At 35.4% G+C, this 19,892-nt stretch overlaps 1 long non-coding RNA gene across 1 annotated transcript; it reads left to right on the top strand.

Moving 5' to 3' along the window:
- Positions 1-508: 508 nt before the first annotated feature.
- Positions 509-19,028, top strand: LOC137853094 (uncharacterized). Its single transcript, XR_011094236.1, has 3 exons — positions 509-647; positions 10,074-10,130; positions 18,648-19,028. It is a non-coding gene; the product is annotated as an uncharacterized lncRNA (long non-coding RNA).
- Positions 19,029-19,892: the final 864 nt, after the last annotated feature.

Raw genomic sequence — 19,892 nt, 5'->3', positions numbered from 1 at the left:
GTGATCTCTTTTCCAAAGAAGGCCTCAAATGAATATAAATTATGGTGGCAGTTGTTTGCTGCTTACTAAAATCATTGGGTGTCATACTCTGCATATAAACATGCCAGTCTTCACTAAAGACAGGTTGTTCCAATAATCCTAAATTGTTTATTTCACCTCCCAACCTCTGAATTCCACCTGCAATTATAATTCAGAGTTCATCTTATTACACTCAATTAAGCATGTACTTTATTGTGGGCTTCTTGGCTGCAGGCTTGATTTTTACTCTGTGTTGAGAATACTTTTTAATCAATACCTATAAATCTAGGTCTCTTTATTCCTAAGAAGAAATATTCCTTTCCAAATGCCACAGTTGAGACAGCCCTGCTACTTTGTGCATCACAAGAATATTTCACTAACAAAACACCTCTCTCTACTAGGAACAACCATTGTTGTTTTATACCAATGGTTAGAAATTTAGAGAGGAAGTGAAAGGCTTGTGGCTTCATAGCTATATTCAGCTCCCACACTGTGCCATACACTTCCTGTGTGACTCTGAACAAGTCATTTCATCTTTGTGCTTAGTTCACTACCTAGGAAAGAGAGGAGCTACAGATATTCCTTATGGGATTCTGGGATTCACCAGAACAATTTCATCAATGTTTGAGGTACCAATGAATTTGTTTTAAGTACTTATTTAGGATGTTAATAGCCTTATAGTATTTGCATGCTTTGCAGGGGTGTATTAGGAGGTCGTGATTGACATGAGACATCTTAGATTTATGCTGAGAGATCCCAATGCCAATGAACCAGACATCTAGCATTTGTATTCTGCATAATCTTTAGCATATTCTTCCTTCCTCCAACAGGTTACAAATGGGAAGTCAGAGAACAGATCTGCAAAGGGGATTTCTGAATCACATCACAGCCTAAATTCAGACTAACTCCAAGTCCATCTCCAAGTCCAAAGATTTCAAAGACTGCAGACAGTTGTGTCTGAAGGGTCATTCATAGATCATATAATACTCATAGCATGGTAAACCTACTGTATGAATGTAGGAACAGCTAAGATTATTCCCACAAGATAATTATCTAATCATTTTTTAAGCTACCACAGCTTCTAACATATTCTGTTTCAATGCTTAAAAATCTTCACTTAAAGAAAAAAATCTTCCAAAGCTAAATCTTTCTTTCTGTCTTTTTATCCTATTTATGACCTACAATAGATTTAGTGAACAATATGCACACTTTCTGCTATTGGCAACATTTAATGCATGCTAACTCTTTAGTCTTCATTTGTTTTGACTAAATAATTCGATGCTTTTCAGATTTTTATCATAGTTGATGTTTTTGCCAACTTCACTGCTCTCCTCTGGACTCTTCAGTTTGTCCATATCTTTCCTGAAAAACATATACCATGCTTCACGTCTAATGAACCTATGCTCTAACATTGAAGTGTCTTGCAAAGGAGGAAACCCTATAGCAAAGTGTGGCAGTAATAATGAGCTAGTGTTGTTGTGATGCCCCACTGCATTTCCAAAATATGTCCAACTTCACTCCACTAAGTATCCTGAAGCCTGAAGGTGACAGCCTCTTTTTAAGAGGCAGTGAGGAAAAAGCTCACCTAATTTGCGTGGAGAAAGGAACTGAACACAGTTCTCCTACATCCAGTGCCTATGCCCTGACCTTCAAGTACAGAATAAAGGTAGAGCCTCTCCTGTTTTGTGCAGCCAATACAATTCCAGAGCAATATCAGAATCCTAAGCATCCTCAAGATCGTAAGCACCCTCAGGGTGCTCAGTATAGCAGGACTGAATAGAGGAACAAATAACCCCTGAGACAGATAAAGGATTAATTTAGCTGTGATTCTTACAAGCGTGAAGTTCAAAAAAGTTACAAAACTGCTCAAAAGTTATTTTGGACAGAAACAGAGTGGTAGGTACCTAGAGACTGCCAATATCTAAAATTCAGACTGTGTCTAGTTTATGTAGTACAGTATCATATTGATATATTTACCTTTCTACATGTATATGCTGTAGTATCTAAAGGCATGAAAATCATTGGAACTTCATTGATTTAACTCAGACAATTCAAGCCTCCATCCCCCAATATATTTTCCTTAAACAAAAAGAAAGGTTCTGCAGAGACTTGGGAGCTCAGGGCTTAAATTCATATCAGTAAATCATTTCACAAGGCAATCTACAAATGCAATTCCTTTCTGTGAATGTTGATGGTTAATTTAAAATCATTTTCATGATAGAATTGCTGGATAACTTTGCTGTAAATTTATAATTTATGATCATATTACAAATTCATGTCAAGTTATGGATGCTGTTAAAATCAAAGAGCAGATCAGCAGACATTATATTACACTACTTCCAGGGCATAGCCTTTCAATAATGTTGACCTAACCTGAATGAGAACAGGTAGCTCTGTCAGTTCCTGGAAGTTCTTTATTATGTTACAGGCTTGTATAAAAATTACCCAAGAGGAAATTAGTTCTACATTTGACACAGAATCTCAAACTGTAGGCTATGGAGAATTGCAAGAAATATAGGCTACCATAGAGGCAATTTTATTCAGAACCAGATTTTTCCACTCCTCCTGGTTTATTTAGGACCATACTGTGGGAGTCATTCACCTGACAAAAAATGGTGGAAGCCCACCAGGGAACAAAATAATTCATCATGTAACTCTAATTTTGTTGACACCTGAGATCAATTTGGATCAAATATTAGAAAATGTTAATCACAATCTACTAACGCTTTACTGAGCAACACCAGAGGTTCATGTCTAGCTGCCCACAGGGCAAAGAGAAGGTCTACAGGAGCTCTATTTACCTGCAGATCTTTCCAAAATGTGACACTTTGTGATGTTGTTTAAATGGGTGTTGTTGCATCAAACTAGTTTGTCTCAAACCCTGAAGTTAAAAAGACAGCTAAGCATATTTTACTCATATCCCTCAATCTGGTATTTCACCCCTCACAGTGCTCAATAGTGCAGTACCAGGGGCTGCCAGATTATGAAGGAGGTCCCTTGTCATTAGCTGCAGAGGCTGCTCACTCTGTCAGCTAAAAGAAATTCTCAATAGGAATCATTTAGGTAAAGGATGAGTTGTAAAAGGTTACCACTGGGAAAGTGAAGTTTTTCAACTTAATGTCCTTAAGAGATCATAGATTATTAATTATCATAGAGTCATAAGCTTTACTCAAAGGAGACTTGATTGGTTCAAAACATAAACTCACTGCAAGATTACTGAGAAATTTATGATGGTATCTGTTATTACAAAGGGACCACAGATATCAAAACCAAGGCCTTTGGGAGGTTTCATTTTCAGTCTGTTCATGGTCATAAGAGAATCACTCCACTAATATTGCCAAGCTCCTCTGGAAAATGTATTCATCAAATGAATAATTTACATTATAAAGGCATAGGACAATAGATGGGAAAAAAAAAAAAAAAAAAAAAGCCATCAAAGGAGATGTTTTAATGTAGTCTTTCAATTTAGAAAATGGAGAAAATGAAAACGGCATTTTTTTTCTCTTAAACCTTATGTTAATTCCTAAGTGAACATTTAAAACTATCTGTGACAGCAGAAGTGTTCTGGAATCCAATGCACCCATTAACTATTCATTAGGAAAAGAACATATTTGTAATAAAGTTATAATCAGTATAATCAGATCACGGGGACATTGTTGTTATACAGTATTCATCCTGACCATCCTGGTTATGTCATCTACAAGCCAATATGAAACCAATTGCTCAGTGAGCTGGATGTTCTCAACTTTATACATCTGGTTAATTTGTGCTGTAACTGACAGTCATTGCATGATGCCATTTTATATATATTATTCCAGAGAAGGAAAGAGAAATGTCATTGATGTTATGAAGATTCTTGACTGAATAAAGTCTTTCATCCCTCTTTTATCATCTGCATTACATGTAGCTTTTTTGCAAGACATATACTGAATGAATATTCATTATATGAATGAAGACACAAATGGATCAATGTTAAAGTGTACTCTAGCTTTTCTTCTGAGCATAAGAGAACAGTGTCTTGAAGAAGCATGTTTAGGACCAGATTTTATTATTTATTTATTTATTATCTCTATCAATTGCCAGCATTGCTACATATCGCAATCGATATGGTATCGAGTGTGAATTATTCTACTGCTTCCAAACTAGGACTAGGCACATTTCAAATCCCCTTGTCTTTCACATCCTCTTTTTCAGCATGCCATATTACCTTTTTCAAAACTCTTAACCAGTATGTTCATTGCTTTTATCTTTATTTGATTGCACATCATCTACTTCTTCCTGCTTTCTCCTGTGGATGTTGGCCAGTCCTGCCTGTTGGTTATATTCTTCAAAAAGTCTTACATTTATGCATCTGTCTGTTCTGTGAGTGTAATACCTTCAGTAAGCTGTTAAGGGAACATTAAAGCTAGAAGGAAAAAAAAATGCTATACATTTTAAGCAACCAGGGGAAAACGCTGAGCAACCTACCAAGGGAAGCTTTCAGTTTATTAAATGTCTACAGGGTGGATGTTTGTACCAGTGCAAGGCACCAAGTCCATTTAAAAAATAAAATAAAATGACCTAACCTAGTTTAGCCATCTATTTCAGGTGATGAACTACAACCTGAAGCTGCCTATTTTGTTCATTTTATTAAAAAAAAAAAAAAGAATACAGCAACTTGTCTAGCAACTTTGACATAATGCAAATTGGTACTGGAGGTCAAATAAATAAATACATTCAGAATAACAGAAAGACTTTGTATCACTGTCTAAAACATTTTAGGAACTTTAATTAATGATAAACAATATTCTGAAGGATCACCTTCAACCAAGAGTTGTCACCTTCACACAGAAATTGCTAAAACACTGATAGGAAGAAGAAACTTGGTGACCCTTTCTCATTTCACCATTTATGAACTTATGGCTCGATAATTTTATTTTTTTAGAAAATGAATTCACAGAATCACAGAATTCATACAATTAGTATAGTAACATAGATGCTAAGTGTTAAATATTTAAGAAATGGAAGAGGTTTATTCCAGACTGATGACTGCTGGTCTTAGACTATAGTTATCAATACTGTTCTACCATTTACTACATCTCCCATATAGTTAGGCTGGACCTGTCTTTCCAGTGCCTTAGTTTGGGTACATTTCTGCAAATTAATATTTTCGATTAAACAAACAATTATTTTTTCCAAAATATCGGTGTCATTATTGATGACTCTTAAGAGAGATGGACTGGACTTTTATCATCATTTTTATTGTTATTAATATCAACACAATCTTATGGTAATTCTTAGATTGAAATTGATCTTTGCTTGTTTACTTTTTTATTTATTTGTTTGTTTTTTATCACTGAAGTGGTGGGAGCTGAAAAAACAAGATTGCCTTTCTGATATGAAAAATTGTTGTGTAACACTAATAAGTCATTTAGCACTTAACTTTATGGTATTTCTGTGCTCCAGTTATACCTCCAAATCAGCTATACAGTTTAATTTTTCATTGTATAGAAACTGCTATAAGTTTCATGCATGGAACTTCCATAAAATACTTGGTCCATTTCAGAAAATGTCTGATTAGGTTTTTCAGTTGCAGCATCAATTTTAAACTTAAGAAACTGAATGTTGATCATTGTTTATTTATTCCCTTTATTTATAATTAATAGTTGGTTGTTTTGTCTTCTTTGTGCAGTTTTAAATATCTTCATAGAAATACATCCACTTCATAAGGTATAAGATAATTCAGGCTGGAAACAACATCAGGAGGTCTTCAGTCCAACTTCCTGCTCAAAGCACAGTCAACAACAAGGTTGCTCAGACCAAAATTTAGTTATAAGGTTATTTATTAGGACCCCTGGTTTAATGAAGAAGGGATGGTTTACAAATGTTTGAGAATGATGCGGCTTTGAGCAACCTGGTCTAGTGGGAAGTGTCCCTGCCCATGGTAGGAGGGCTGGATTTAGCTGATTTTTAGGGTCCTTTCCAACCTAAACAATTATTTGTTTCTAGGATATGGATGTCATGAGGGAAAGGGATCATATTAAGTGTGTTATATCTTCATAGTAGCAGAAACAGATATCCACAATTGCACAAAAGAATTAGTGTAACTTAGTTGTTGCTTTTTTTTTTTAATTACCATAATTAAATTTCATTTAACACTTTATTTCATCCAAAACCTTTGCTGTTCTTGTTAACTAAAACATAATGTTATGTGTATTGATGAGGAACACTTAATATAGCTGAAGTGTATTTATGACATCTAGCATAGAAAGAGCCTTCTATTTGCATATTTATTTGAGTATTCCATGAATTAAACATTGTGCAGTATAAGAGTTCCCATTTTACTGTATTTTTGTATTTCATCACAAAGAAGATAAGTGTTGTAGTGTGCTGTGTATCATTATGCTGATCTTTGGGGAATTTAATCTTGACCTTTCCATATTCCTTCAAACCGTGGGTAAATCAAACTGTTCTTAATAGCTGTCAATGTTATCTCCACTAAAAATGTGTCTTATTAGGTTAAAACTCACCAGAATAACAACGTTCTGATTTAGCTACATGTAAATGCTGGTTTCGTCCATTTCAGAGCATCTAAATTGGTATTATTTAGCATAACTTTGTAGCTTATAAAAGAGACTTTTAATGAAAGTTTGTGTATTTTCAGTAACAAGGATGATTTTTTAAGAAAGGCAGAAGTTTGCCAGATAACTCTTCTTAAACTCCTATTTATATCATCATGAGGATCTTGTGAAGAAGACTTATGGGATGGTGACATGTAGATTATGTTATAAGGGCAGCTCTAGTGGCTTTACTCCTTTTTCAGTCTCAACATTCTTTTTTAAACAAGATTCCTATGAACACACCCCAGAGTAGGTCAAATATCAAATAATGAATATACCGAATAAATTTGGTTTGGTGAATAAATAAAGACAACTTTATAAAGGTTGCCATTATTCAACATATATTATTTTTTGGTGTTATTGTTGCATTCAAGAAAATAATTTAAAAAAAAAAAAAAATCTATGGCCCTGTGCTCATGGTACAAGTCTAATTTGTTTGTTTGTTTGTTGGTTTTAAATATCCAAGAGATAGAGATAGTTTTAGATATCCAAGAGATATCGTAAAGGTAGTTTTAGATATCCGAGAGTAAGAGAAAACAAAGTGTTGCTTTATGGCAGATAAAGATGATTTTAAGCACAGGCACAGAAAAGTAGCAGACAAAGGAAAATGATGGCATAAATTAAAATCAGTAAGTTGAAAAATATGTATTTTTTTGGATTTTGCAAGGATCTTTGTTATAGAGAATACTTATAGAGAGTACTAAAGATTTAATTTTAATTAAAGTTAAATCTATAAGGTACAGTTGTGGCCACTTCTTAAGGACTGAGACTAGAATAACAAATACCCATCTTCCATGCAAAAGATGGAGAAAAACTATTTTTTTGACCTGCTTCATCTTTTTCCTATTTCAAGATTTGCAAGTAAAAATTACTGCAAAACATTTCAGTATAAATTAAACTATATCCCTCTTATTCTGTAGCTCAACAGATAAAGTAACTCCCACAACTCTACTCATATGTAAGATGTTTCCTGTAGATGCCACTTCTTTAAAGAGCCACCCATGTATGTAAGATGTTTTTATGACAAAATCAGAGAAAGAGTCTGAGGAAAAAAAAAAAAAAAAAGAAAAAAAAAGAAAGTCAAAGTGAAAAGCATAAAGACCAAAGAAATGTAGAATGGTTTGCAAGTAGTGATGAATTCCAGACAGTTAAGTATAGGTAAACAGCTACAAAAATAACAAGCAAAAAAAGGAATTTTGAAATTACCTAATCCAGTTTTTTAGGTTTCATTTACTCATTGCATTAAGAACTGCAGGTTGTTTTTCAGTAATGTTACAATTTACAACAGCCCAAAGTTCAAGCCTGGAAGTCCACTTGGGAGGAAAAACAAGAAGTGAGGGAGAACTCCCTAATAGTTCTTATATCAGTCTCTTTTCTGCATATGCCATAATGACAAAATATAATTTTCATGTTTACTTGAAGACATTGCCAGGAGAACTGGGTTATTTTCTGTACCAGTATCCAAGATCATTGTTCCACTCTGGTATATTCACCTGAGGAACCACCACTGCTTCTGTGTTTGCAGGTGTCCAAGTGTGAAATCTTAGCCCCTCCATCACCACTGAAAAATTTCCATCTGATTTTGACAAAGTTAATTTTATACTCATCACTATGAGTTTTTTTCAAACAAGCAAAACATATTTTAGCCCTGGAAATGTAGCCCTAAATGTATTAACAGAAATGTCCAGAAGATTTAATTTCACAATATGACAATTGGTTTTAAGTGCTATCAGCATATATAGTCCTTCTGGTGCAGTAAAAATAGTATTTCCTAATTTGTATTTGCATGGGAAATTGCAACACAAGTGGGAAGAACACTTACAGATCCCTGTTAATTAAAGCTCTAAAAAAGGAATTATGCAAATGAACCTCAAAAGACTTTTTAAGCTCTTTCCAAGATTTTTTTCCAGTTTTTAATGAACATCTTTGAATTACTATCTTTGAATTAAAGGAAATATATATATATATATATATATATATATATATAATTCAGCATATATATATTGTCATGCTAACAAGATAATAAGTCATTTTCATTCATCACTGGAAAATAAAATATTTTCTTGGAATATTAACTCAAGATAGCTTTGATGACATATTTTATACTCTATGCAGTAGGCAAAGACAGACAGAATACATTAAATAAAATCAAATTTATGAGGTTAAATTTCATGGCTAGCTAGGAAGTATCAGTAATAAAGATAAAAATTCCAACAGCTTTAACCAAGCTATCTTAACAGAAAATGTAGGCAATGAAACAAAACCTTTCATGAAATCTTGTCAATCTCAGCAAATATGTTCAATCAACACTAAATGATATAGAAAAAACCATGCATGTGTATTGATCTAAGTCTTCTTTTTAGGTATGTTCAGAATGCAATACTTTGTTGTTTGACATTATTAATGTAATTTATTTTGGCTGAATTTAAAAGTTCAAGAAAACTTATAAAAATAGAGCAGAAGGTACATCGTATGGTCTCAAACATTTCTGTTCATCTTTTTCTCAAAATAGTCTGAAAAATATTTCTGATAATTCCCCCTATTTTACTTTACATTTTCTATGTATTTGCCAAGGAACTGAAAACTTATATGTACCTTTATACTAATATTGCTTCTGTACACACTTGTGGCAAATTAAGGCTTTACCTAATAATTTTGTCAGATTATTCTGAGAAGTTTTAAATCAGTACAGATGCTTCTAAGGAATGTGCAGTGTCAGAAAATCTGTTTCATTAACCATAGGAACATAATAAAGAGAGGCCTAAATTCAATAGTTTCAAACAGTCTACAGCTTCCTCACAAGGGGGAGCAGGGTGAAATGCTGATTTATTCTTTTTGGTGGCCAGGACCCATGGGATGGCATGAAGCCATATCAGTGGAATTTCAGGTTGGATATTAGGAACAGGTTCTTCACCAAGAGTGTGTTTGGGCACTAGAACAGACACCTACATTATGTACTCATCCTGTCTGGGGCAGGAAGTGATAAAGTAGATAGTCTGTCTTTCCTCCTGGATAATTTCACTGACCACAAAATTCAGGTAACTTCCTTACGTATGAGTGGCTGAAGTCACTCAGTTTGTTCAGCCCAGAGAAGAGGGGAGGCCTCATGGCGGCCTGCAGCTCCCTCACAAGGGGAGTGGAGGGGCAGGTGCTGAGCTCTGCTCTCTGGGGACAGCGACAGGACCCAAGGAAATGGCACAGAGCTGGGTCAGGCTGGGTGTTAGGAAAAGGTTCTTCACCAAGACAGTGGTCAGGTACTGGGACAGGCTCCTCAGGGCAGTGGTCATGACACCAAGACTGACAGAGTTCAAGAGACATTTGGACAATTCTCTGAGTTACATGAACTGTTTTTTGTTTGTTTTTTTTTGTTTGTTTTTGTGTGGTCTTGTTTGGATCCAGGAGTTGGACTCCATGATCCTTGTGGATATTCTATGATTCTGTTCTATGATTCCACAGGTACTAGTACCATTGAGGTATCCAGCCTCACCTGCAGCAATTACTCCAGAAACTCCAGTAAGTATCATGTCATATGTGGTAGTAATGCTCAAACATCTCAGATATCCAAGTGTGTCTCAAATATTATTAGGTATATATGCATTTTACATCATATAACCACTTCTATGAGTTTCCTGGAACAAAAATATATTTTTCTTCTTTTTGTACAACTCCCTTAAAGAATTGTCAGTTGGCTTCATTATAGGTTTGGTCCTCTGACCTCATTTTCTTCAGAAAATAGTAACCTTATAATAAGCAGTTTGTTGAAGAGTCCTTCCAGTGTAGCCAGTTGGACCCTACAGAAATTATTTTATTCCTATGTATATAATTCAACTTTAAGAATAATTTTCCAATTAGAAGGTTACCCTACTTCCAGCAAAAGTGAAAAAATAGTCCACTTATTAGTCAGTTGGTGAGACCATTTGTCTCACAAGTGAATAAAAATGAAAAACCTTTACATTAGCTAAAAATTTATCCTGTGGCAAATACCACTAAATTCCAAGAGGAAAAACAGAGCTTAATTTGAAAAGTTTGCTTACTTCTTACCTGTGTTGTTTACAGCACAAAATCACACCCACACTTGGAGTGGTAAACCAGTAAGAATGACATCCATAGAAATGTAACTTATTCCAATTCTTTCATTTACAAGACAATACAAATCCAAGTCAGTAGTGACTGTTTCCTTTTTTGATCATTACCTGTCATCTCTGTTGTTGCTTTATCACATGGCCCCATGTTTCATTTAAAAAATAATAATAAAAAAAAAGCCCCTAACAATATGCACACAACAACAAGCCTACACATCAACAGCTAAAGGGAAGTCATTCATCCCATAATTGCCCTGGCCTCAAACAACCCATGAAGTAGTGCACACAATAAAGGCAATCTGTCCTCTTTTAAAGGGAAGTTCAAACAGCTGCCTCGAGTTTTCTATTGCATATTCAAAGAGATAATGTATGAAATTATTAACTTCTGCACTGGGGTTTATGGCATTAAGAACCCCCCATCAAGCAAACAAACTAACTATGTGGCTGGTTTTAAGGATTGCTTTGTTAGAGACTTCTGGGTCAATTGGGCTTTCAAAAAGAGCCTGGATACTTGAAACATTTCGGAAGCTAACTTAATTGAAGACGGATGGTGTCTGGCATCAGAAATGCCCATTTTCCTTTCTTTGTGTGTCATTCCCCATGTCGTTTTGTAAGCGTACCTAAGGGTTATATGCCAAGATACCCAGGGGAGAGACTTTTGGGTTGTTTGACAGCTAGTGTAGCTCAGCTATAAGCCAGTGAGCAGCGCAATTCATCAGGGGATTGATCCAAAGCTTGTTAAAGTTAATGGGAGCATTTCCTTTCATTTTATTAGTTTAGATCAGAACCACTGCAGGTATCAATTTAACCATATCTTGAACCTGCCCAAAGGAATATGCAATAGGATTTTTAAAACTGCTTTGCTGCTGTTTTATTTAATAAACTAGTTTCTTCAATTGTGCTTTCCCTTTTAAATTAAATATCATGTTTACTGTCTTTTTTTCTTCTCCTCTTGTCCCCTACCAGCCCCCCTGCAAATATTATCTTATCACAAAAAGGTGTTGACCTCTCCTTTGCTCCTCCTCCACCCTCACAGTTCTTTCCCCAAAGGATTTAAAATCATTAAGGGGAAAATAAAAGGTTTTCCTCTCTGAAATCAGGGTTCACTGGATTTTTCTGTCATTCTTTTCTCCTTGTGTGACACAGAACAGAGCTTTCTAATGAGATTTCTGTCTTCCCAGCAACTGTGCAATGCAATGTTTCATTGTATTTTTAATGGACAGAAAAAGTTTCCTTTTTCATTGTCATTTTTTGACTTTGGAAAACTTTATTTATGTAAAGGCACCTGGCTGATAACCCTAACAATCAGAAAGTTTATCATCTGAGTTCCCCAGTAAGGACAATGTCATCCCATGGTCCAAAATCTGAGTGAACAGCCTGGCTCCAGTCCCATAGTGGGCAATAAGTGAATGCCCATCACAAGTTATGAAACCCAGAATTCAGCATGACTATGGGGAGCCTTAAAGATCTCATAAGGCGACTGGCATCTCAGGCTGGGGTCTACCAGGAACCAGGTAGGTTCTTAGTGAAGCAGTGAGCTGCCTAAGATAACCAGTTGAAACCCTTAAGATAAATGTTTATATCTTAAATCCCACTGCTCTAGGGTCATTCATTAGTCCATCATAGACGAAGAGAAGCACAGTCCTTTTTCACAGATGCATAGCCCTAAATTTCCACTGTTACTGTAATCTTAGCTGTGTTTGAATGTCTAATATGCTTTATTTTCCACCTTTGAGGCATATACTTTCCCAGCTATGAAATGGATTTATGAGACTTTTAATTACAGATAGTAACTGAAGCCCTACACTTTCTTTACCATGAACAATATCGAATGGTAATTAAATTATTTTTGTCTATTGTCCCCTGTATGTTTCAGAACACATCAGTCTCCATTAGATTAGGTTTTACTTACATATCTGCAAAAAATTCTTAGTGTTGCCTGAAGGAGCATGCACCCTTATTCATATATTATTATCAATAAGTTTCTGAAAGAACACATAAATTATTCTCCACATTCAGGTAGCCTGTATATATTTACATACACACATATATATATTTAAAGACCAAATAACATAGTCTAAGACTGTAACCTCTGGGGGCAGAATGTCTGCTTGGTGCTATTGCTCACTCCTTTTAACGCAACAGTCTGAGGAGTCTCTAGGTACTAGCCTAAAATAGGCATTACTTAAAATATACTTGGTAGATAAATAACCCACTTAGATTGGTTAATGAAGATTTTATTGATGAAAAAACTTTTAAATTCTCCTTTGCTGTTCCTGACTTCTCTTCTGTGAACAACTGAAAGCAATGTATTGTTCTGGTTAAAATAAAATACAGTGTGAAATCCATTCCTAGGAGGTTTGAAAGCAAAGAATTTGAGGGCACATTATAAGGCATATTGCTTCAGTCACTTATACATACAGTGACTTAATGTCCAGTGTATGGATGAAACTAAAACAGAAGCAAAACAGTCATGTTGGTACTATTGTGTACAGCTCTGGGGGCTGTACAACTTTAGCCTGACGTGTGAAAACTCATGCTGCTCGCAATGTAGAGCCATCTGAGCAACCATTACACACAGAATGAACCTAATTGTCCAAGAGAAACAGACAGGGACATTTGCAGATGTAAATTCAACCATGGTGAAGGTAGTAGCAGAGTTGTAACACTCTGTAAATTACTTTCACTGCCCCCTTACAGGCCTTCACTTGATTAAAAAAGCTGCCTTTGTTTTTGTTGTTGTTTGTTTGTTTTAATTTTGGGGGGGGGGGGGGGGGGGGAGGCACTGCAAATGCTACAGTGCAATGCTGTCCTTCAGCATTCTGAATGTGCAATGCTGGCTCCTTCAGCTTCTGAATCTTATATTCCATCCTGCAAAAGCACCTGCTTTGGTCTACTCAAACTATAGTGTCTCTCTTAAGGGAGAGAAACTGTAAAACATAGACTTCATTTTAGCTGTTGATTTACAGAACACGTACTAGAAACCATACATAATCAAAGGCAATAACTTACTTGAACAGCTTCTCAGTTGGAAATATCTCTTAGGGTACACATTATGTACCCTAAACCATGGATATTTTACAGTGCTAATGACTATGTATTGTATTTGCTAATTACTTTACAAGCCTTACAAGATAAGGTTTATTTTTATGTTGTAATTCATTTTGTATTTCTTTGTACACTTTATTTTGTCAGGGATGTGTGTGTTTGTTGCGTATTGGATAAGTATTTATTTGGAAATGACACTATTATACTGTATTTATTCTTCCTCATGATATGCTGATTCTTTGTGAATGGCCTTTATTGTCTTTAATCTCACAAACTGTCCTGCTATTTTCCTCTTCTCATTGTTTCTGCTCTTTCATCATGTACAAACCACCTTCTGTCATTCAACATACTGCAAAACTTGTGACCAGCTTGACAATAAATTACATCCTTATTTTAAAATACATTTTCTTAACATGTGCAGATGCATCAAGTGAGAGGACACGATTGTCAACAGGTTTACATAGCTAGCTTGTCCTTAGATTATGTTTATTTGCTTACTGCTGAGCCACCAGTTCACCATCAGTAAGATTAGTACAGATTTACAGGAAAAAAAGTATATGCTATTAATGTTTCACATGTTAAGTTCTATAGTTAAGTGTCACTAAATTAACTGTTTATTTTACAGTGATAATACACAAAATGAATCAGGTCATAATGTACTGGGGAGGTGTTTTTTTTTTGTTTTGTATTTTTTGTTTGTTTGTTTTTGTTTCTTTTTGTGTGTGTGTGTTGTTTTTTGTTGGTTTTTTTTTTTTTTTTTTTTTTTTTGTAATTATACACTGTTCTGAATTCTCCATATAGAAGGGTTTAAAACTATGTATTGGCCTTATTATAAGGCCTGTAAGGTTGTTAATGAGGTGTGTGTACAGAAAGCACATGTCATGGTTTCAGTCAACTGACGGCATTGCCTAAAAAAGAAAACAATTACTGCCATCTTGAGAAAAGAAGAGTGCTCCTGGGTAATGCAGTCAATGGCTGCACTTCCTCATGAGCAAAGTTATAACACAGTGATAATCTCCTGCTAATAAATATGTCCTTTCTTGACAATTGTATGTGAATGTAGAAACTGCGGGCCAGCATGGGCACTAATTGCAACTGGTAAAAATTTTCCTATTGATTTCAGTGAGCAGTAGATATAATTAGGAGGAAAATAGCGAAATATCCTCATGAATACTGCTCCAGCATTTTCAGTTTGTAGAATCCAAATGGGGAGGATTCATCTCGTCTCTCTATGTCCATTTCAGAGTTATTCTTCTAGTCTAAGTCAGACCTCTTAATTCACTTCTAGTCTAAGTCAGACCTCTTAATTCACACTACAGTCAGTAGGAAGAGGTGTTAATGTAGACGAGTTCATTTCCTGCATGGTTTCACAAGAGAAGGAATCTAGAGCACTAGCTTATAATGGCTGCCCAAGATTTTGACTGCCGAAGTTTAGATGAATTTCATCTAGTATTATTGATTTCCAGGAGAATGAATAAGAGGACAAATTGACTTCCTTAATGGCATTAAAGTCCACGTGTTTTCAGTCTTCTTTTGTAACTGACCTCTGTGGAAGGTCTATGCCAGACAGCACCCCAAGTAGCCTCTAAAATTACTATTCTTCTAATTGATATGTGCTAACAGAAGACCTATCTTCCAGAAGTCTTCCATGTGTGACTGTTGATAACCCTTCATGACCTCACAGAAGTGTAATTTGCATGGTAAATTTATTGGGGTATCAATCTAAATTAGTCTATAAAATTGCTGAATCTTCCTCAGTTTAAAACTTGTTTCAGATTTCTCAGGCATACATTGCCTTCTCCCCTGCTCTATAATTTAGACCTCTAGCATTCATTTTACTTTCAGTAATACAGATTAGCATTTTAATCTGTTCCTTATTTCACTTAAACTAATGGTAAAACCCGTTTTTACCTCAGTGAGGGTCAAACAACATTTTAAAAGCATCCTGCAAGTTTTAAAGTGAAAGAGAGTTGTTCTGTGGTTTTGGTTAATACTATCTTTGAAAAGATTTTAATGGAATTTATTGTTGCTGAATTTGGCTAAGCAGAGTTTTCTGACTTTCTAAAAGGTTCTGATATATTTTATCTTTTAAAACTTATCTGTCATCAAAGAGGAGTTATTATCAAATTTTATTCCTTTCAATCATGGAACCGTTAGAATAATGCAACTATTAAAAAAGTGTGCATACTTTCTAGTTGACCAAAGTGTTCTAATCATTCCAAAAGATATTACAATGAGATTCAATATTTTTCAGAAAGTTAAAAATATTCCTCCACCACTTTAAGGAGGGGTATTTAAAGTACTCAACATTACTGCCTGCAGCAAGTTCTTGATACACCTTTATTCTCTTTTATAAGTATTAAAAAAATAATTAACCTCCTTCCTCCTACAAAAATATGTAAGTAAATAAGTAAGTAAATCTGCAGTAAGACAGTGCTTTAGGAATAGTTTGTCTTCCAATAATATTTTATCCAACAATGAGACTGTGATCTGATACAGAAATTTGATTTTAATCTTTCTTGGTTGTTTGTGGTAGACATAGACAGACAATATTAGAACCTCAATATTAGGTAGTGTGGGAAAAAAAAAATCCTTTCTCTGAACGGCTTATACATGAAATATAAAATAAAAAGCACCATTACATCTTCCTGAACTAACATGTAAGGCACAGTTGACTATTTTGATTTTGCACTATTCAGAAGTGACATTGTTATGCTGTTCTTCATGGGTATGTCTTTAAGGCTTTTGCATTCAGAAAATTCAGAGTTTACACTGAATTTGTGGCTAAAAACTAATAAGGAGTTACAGTTGAGATAATTGAATACAACATATCCTTAGTTTTAAAACAGACAAATTGGTAAAGACTGGAGGTAAGATCCTCTAGGGGCCAAAGAGGTCTGAGTCTCTCACAGCTCACATAAATGACATGCAGGGAACTTATACCAGGTTGTGCCAAAGGACTTTCAGCACAAGCCTCTTGAAAGGCTAGTTCTCATGTGGATAAAGCAAATAATGTTGTTTGTCTATTTGTTCAAGCAAGCTAAGTAAGGAAACATAAGCTAATGCAATTTGAAACAATATTTAGTATTTTGTATATACAGAACCTCTTAAAGGTGTCATTAGCTGGAGGTTCTCTAACTAAGGTGGTGCTCACATTAGATGCAAAGTGGTATTATAAATAAGCCAACTGAATTTTGTTATTTCCATGTGCTCAGTGCCTAGGGACTCAGCATTTTTCAGAATTAGACCCAGAACAAGGAAAACAATAAGAGAGTTTTTCTTTTTTTCTTTTCTTTTCTTTTCTTTTCTTTTCTTTTCTTTTCTTTTCTTTTCTTTTCTTTTCTTTTCTTTTCTTTTCTTTTCTTTTCTTTTCTTTTCTTTTCTTTTCTTTTCTTTTCTTTTCTTTTCTTTTCTTTTTTCTTTTCTTTTCTTTCTGAAAATTTCTTGTATATTTAATTACCTGCTTAGATTTGTCCAGCTTTTTCACAGCTGTGGTTGAGATGCCAGCTTTGGGGCACTTCCAAAGATTTCTCTGCCTTCCAAAGTCACATGATAGCAAACTCTTAAATACCCAGATATGAGCAGCTGCACAAGGAGGAATCCAACAGCTGTTGAGCTTCTTTACCCAGACAACCACAAGCCAACAGCACCAGAGAAAAGGTGCTGGGCTGGAGGGATTCATCCCAGGGAGCACAGTTGCTCCATGGTTATCAGCCAGCATATGGGTAATCTGGCTACAGTAATTCAGGTCACCAACGGGCACAGGAGGGCATCCTTATGTGTTGAATACCATACACTAAGCCACTTCTAGGTTCATCTGTCATTCGTTGTCATCCAACTTAGATCACAAGCATTTCAGGTTAAAATGTTCCTCTTATTATGTGTTCAGCATACGGAATATCCTCATCTGTGCTGCAGATTTAGAGCCTGAAATTCATACACACCCCTGGGAAGGTGAAACAACTAGCTTCTTCCACTTCCAAAAATTCCTCCTGAGGTCATTTACGTTCTTAAAGAGTTATCCACCTTAATTCATAGATCTTTGATATATCACTCAGCACCTTCCCTTTCATTTTCCAATGGGAAATGCCCCATGTGCTGTATCTTTTTAGCATGTAAGAGTGTTTCTTTACAAAAAGTCACATAGCTTCCATGTTTCTCCCTTTGTTTGTACATACAGAAAATGTCTGTTGCTTTTCTCAGTTTCACTTTCAGACTTTTAACAAAAACACTCTGACACCTCTAAGTGTAGGTCTACTTCTGAAAAGAATTCCCATCAATAAACAGAAAGTGAAGATATTAACGAAACCAGAAGCTCTTGAGAATTACTGAGATCCCTCTCACAATCCCTGTGATGGGACCTATGTACTAGAACAGCTGGAAAATATTCTCACTGTGTAACAGATAAATATCCTGACACTCCCTCTCCCTCTCCCCTTTTCTAATTAAGTTTATTGTTTCTTAACATGTTAGAATTTTCCTTGAAAGGAAAAAAATGGACAAATAAATTTGCAATATGAAAAAATGGAATAATCAAAGCGGGAAAAAAAAAAAAAAGAGGAAATGAATTGTTAAGGAAAAAAATCAATCCTTATTTTCTAGAGAAAGGACAAAATTGTTTGTGGGTAGTGGGATATCTTTTGAGGGAGGGAAAGGAGAAGATTCTTTTGTTTTTTTGACCCAACTTGAACTGATCCTAAGAAAATAAAAAAAAAACTACAAACAGCCCTTTCCCACTACCCTTTGATTACTTTTATCTAAGGGACAAGGTGAACTGCAACAAGTTTGACGTTCAAATTTTCATTATTTCCCATTGCTTTGTTTTTAAATCTGAAGTTGGGAAACTGCAGTAAGCAAAAACTATATTGCTAAACAATGCATTTTTTGTTTATCTCAGCAGGAAAATGAAATTTTTGGAACTGAAGATCATCTTCATCAATGGAGTGATGCATTGGTTTAAATCTGGAAACACAATGAACCTTTGGTGTAACTGGTTGCTGAATCTCATCTAAGCCCAGGACACCTACCACACACCCTCAGAAAGTGCACTTCAGTTCTGGTATGAAACATAGGAAGTTAAGTTGCTCTCCTTCAAAAAGGTAGAGAATATAAATATGAATCATGGTAAATAAATGAGATGACTTTCTGGCAATTCATTAAATTGTCATGGCTTCCTTTGTTGATCAACCACTTCATAACTGTGATTCTTTCAGATCACTGCCAGCAGTTTTGCATCTCTTCTACAGGGCTGCTGTAGAGGACTAAAAACTGCAACCTAGATCTAAAAACCTGAGATCTCTTTCAGCGTATGGTTGTTCAGCACTCATATACATTATTATAACTCATATCAAACCAGGTAATGAGATGAGCACCCTTTTAACAGCCAAATAAAACAAATACTTCTTTCCAGCACCCCCACTCTTGGCACAAACTTAGATCACTGCCACCACAGAGAGCTCATCACTGCTTCAAAGAGTAAAGAATCTGCCCCTGAATTATTAAAATATTTCCTCTCCCACCTTGTTAATTTAATAAATATAGTTCAAAGAAATTTCTCTCTTTTTTTTTTTATCTATAAGGAAAGTATGCTTATCTTTTAAAGTAGTGTATTGCAGCTGAACTGCAAAGATCAAAATGTAGCAGTGAGCTAAAGAAGAATGAAAAGGATACTCATTGCTGTGCCCTGCAGGGAAACTAAAAAAAAAAAAAAAAGAGAGAGAGAGAGAGGCTTTTGTGCTTAGAAAGAGGAATTTAAAAATTCATTACACTGGAAGTGATACAGTGGGTTAATTCACTGCCCTTTGGAGACCTGAAATGTATTTGTGCAGAGAATGTGTTTTTCCAAATCCCCAAACCACCACCACACAACTTGGCACGAAGAGGAACAGCTGCAGTGCTGCAGGTCGGGGGGACGTGCATTGGCAGAGGCTGAGCTGGGGAAGCTTGCTCAGCACCTGCCTGCATCGTGCCTGGCGCTAGCTGGTGCTATCAGTTTCTGACTTCGTTAAAATCTTACAAAACCATCACATTCACAAATCTTTCTCCAAGATAACTGTTGCCAATAGGAGACTGCATTTTCCTTTGTGCTTACAGTTTCTTCCCTACACATATATTTAAAACTTTTTTACAAGCATTTAAGAACTGA

The sequence above is a fragment of the Anas acuta genome, chromosome 3 (genome assembly GCF_963932015.1).
Source record: "Anas acuta chromosome 3, bAnaAcu1.1, whole genome shotgun sequence".
In the NCBI taxonomy this organism is placed as follows: domain Eukaryota; kingdom Metazoa; phylum Chordata; class Aves; order Anseriformes; family Anatidae; genus Anas; species Anas acuta.
The sequence above is the reverse complement of the archived record's forward strand: the minus strand, read 5'-3'. Positions and strand labels throughout refer to the sequence as shown.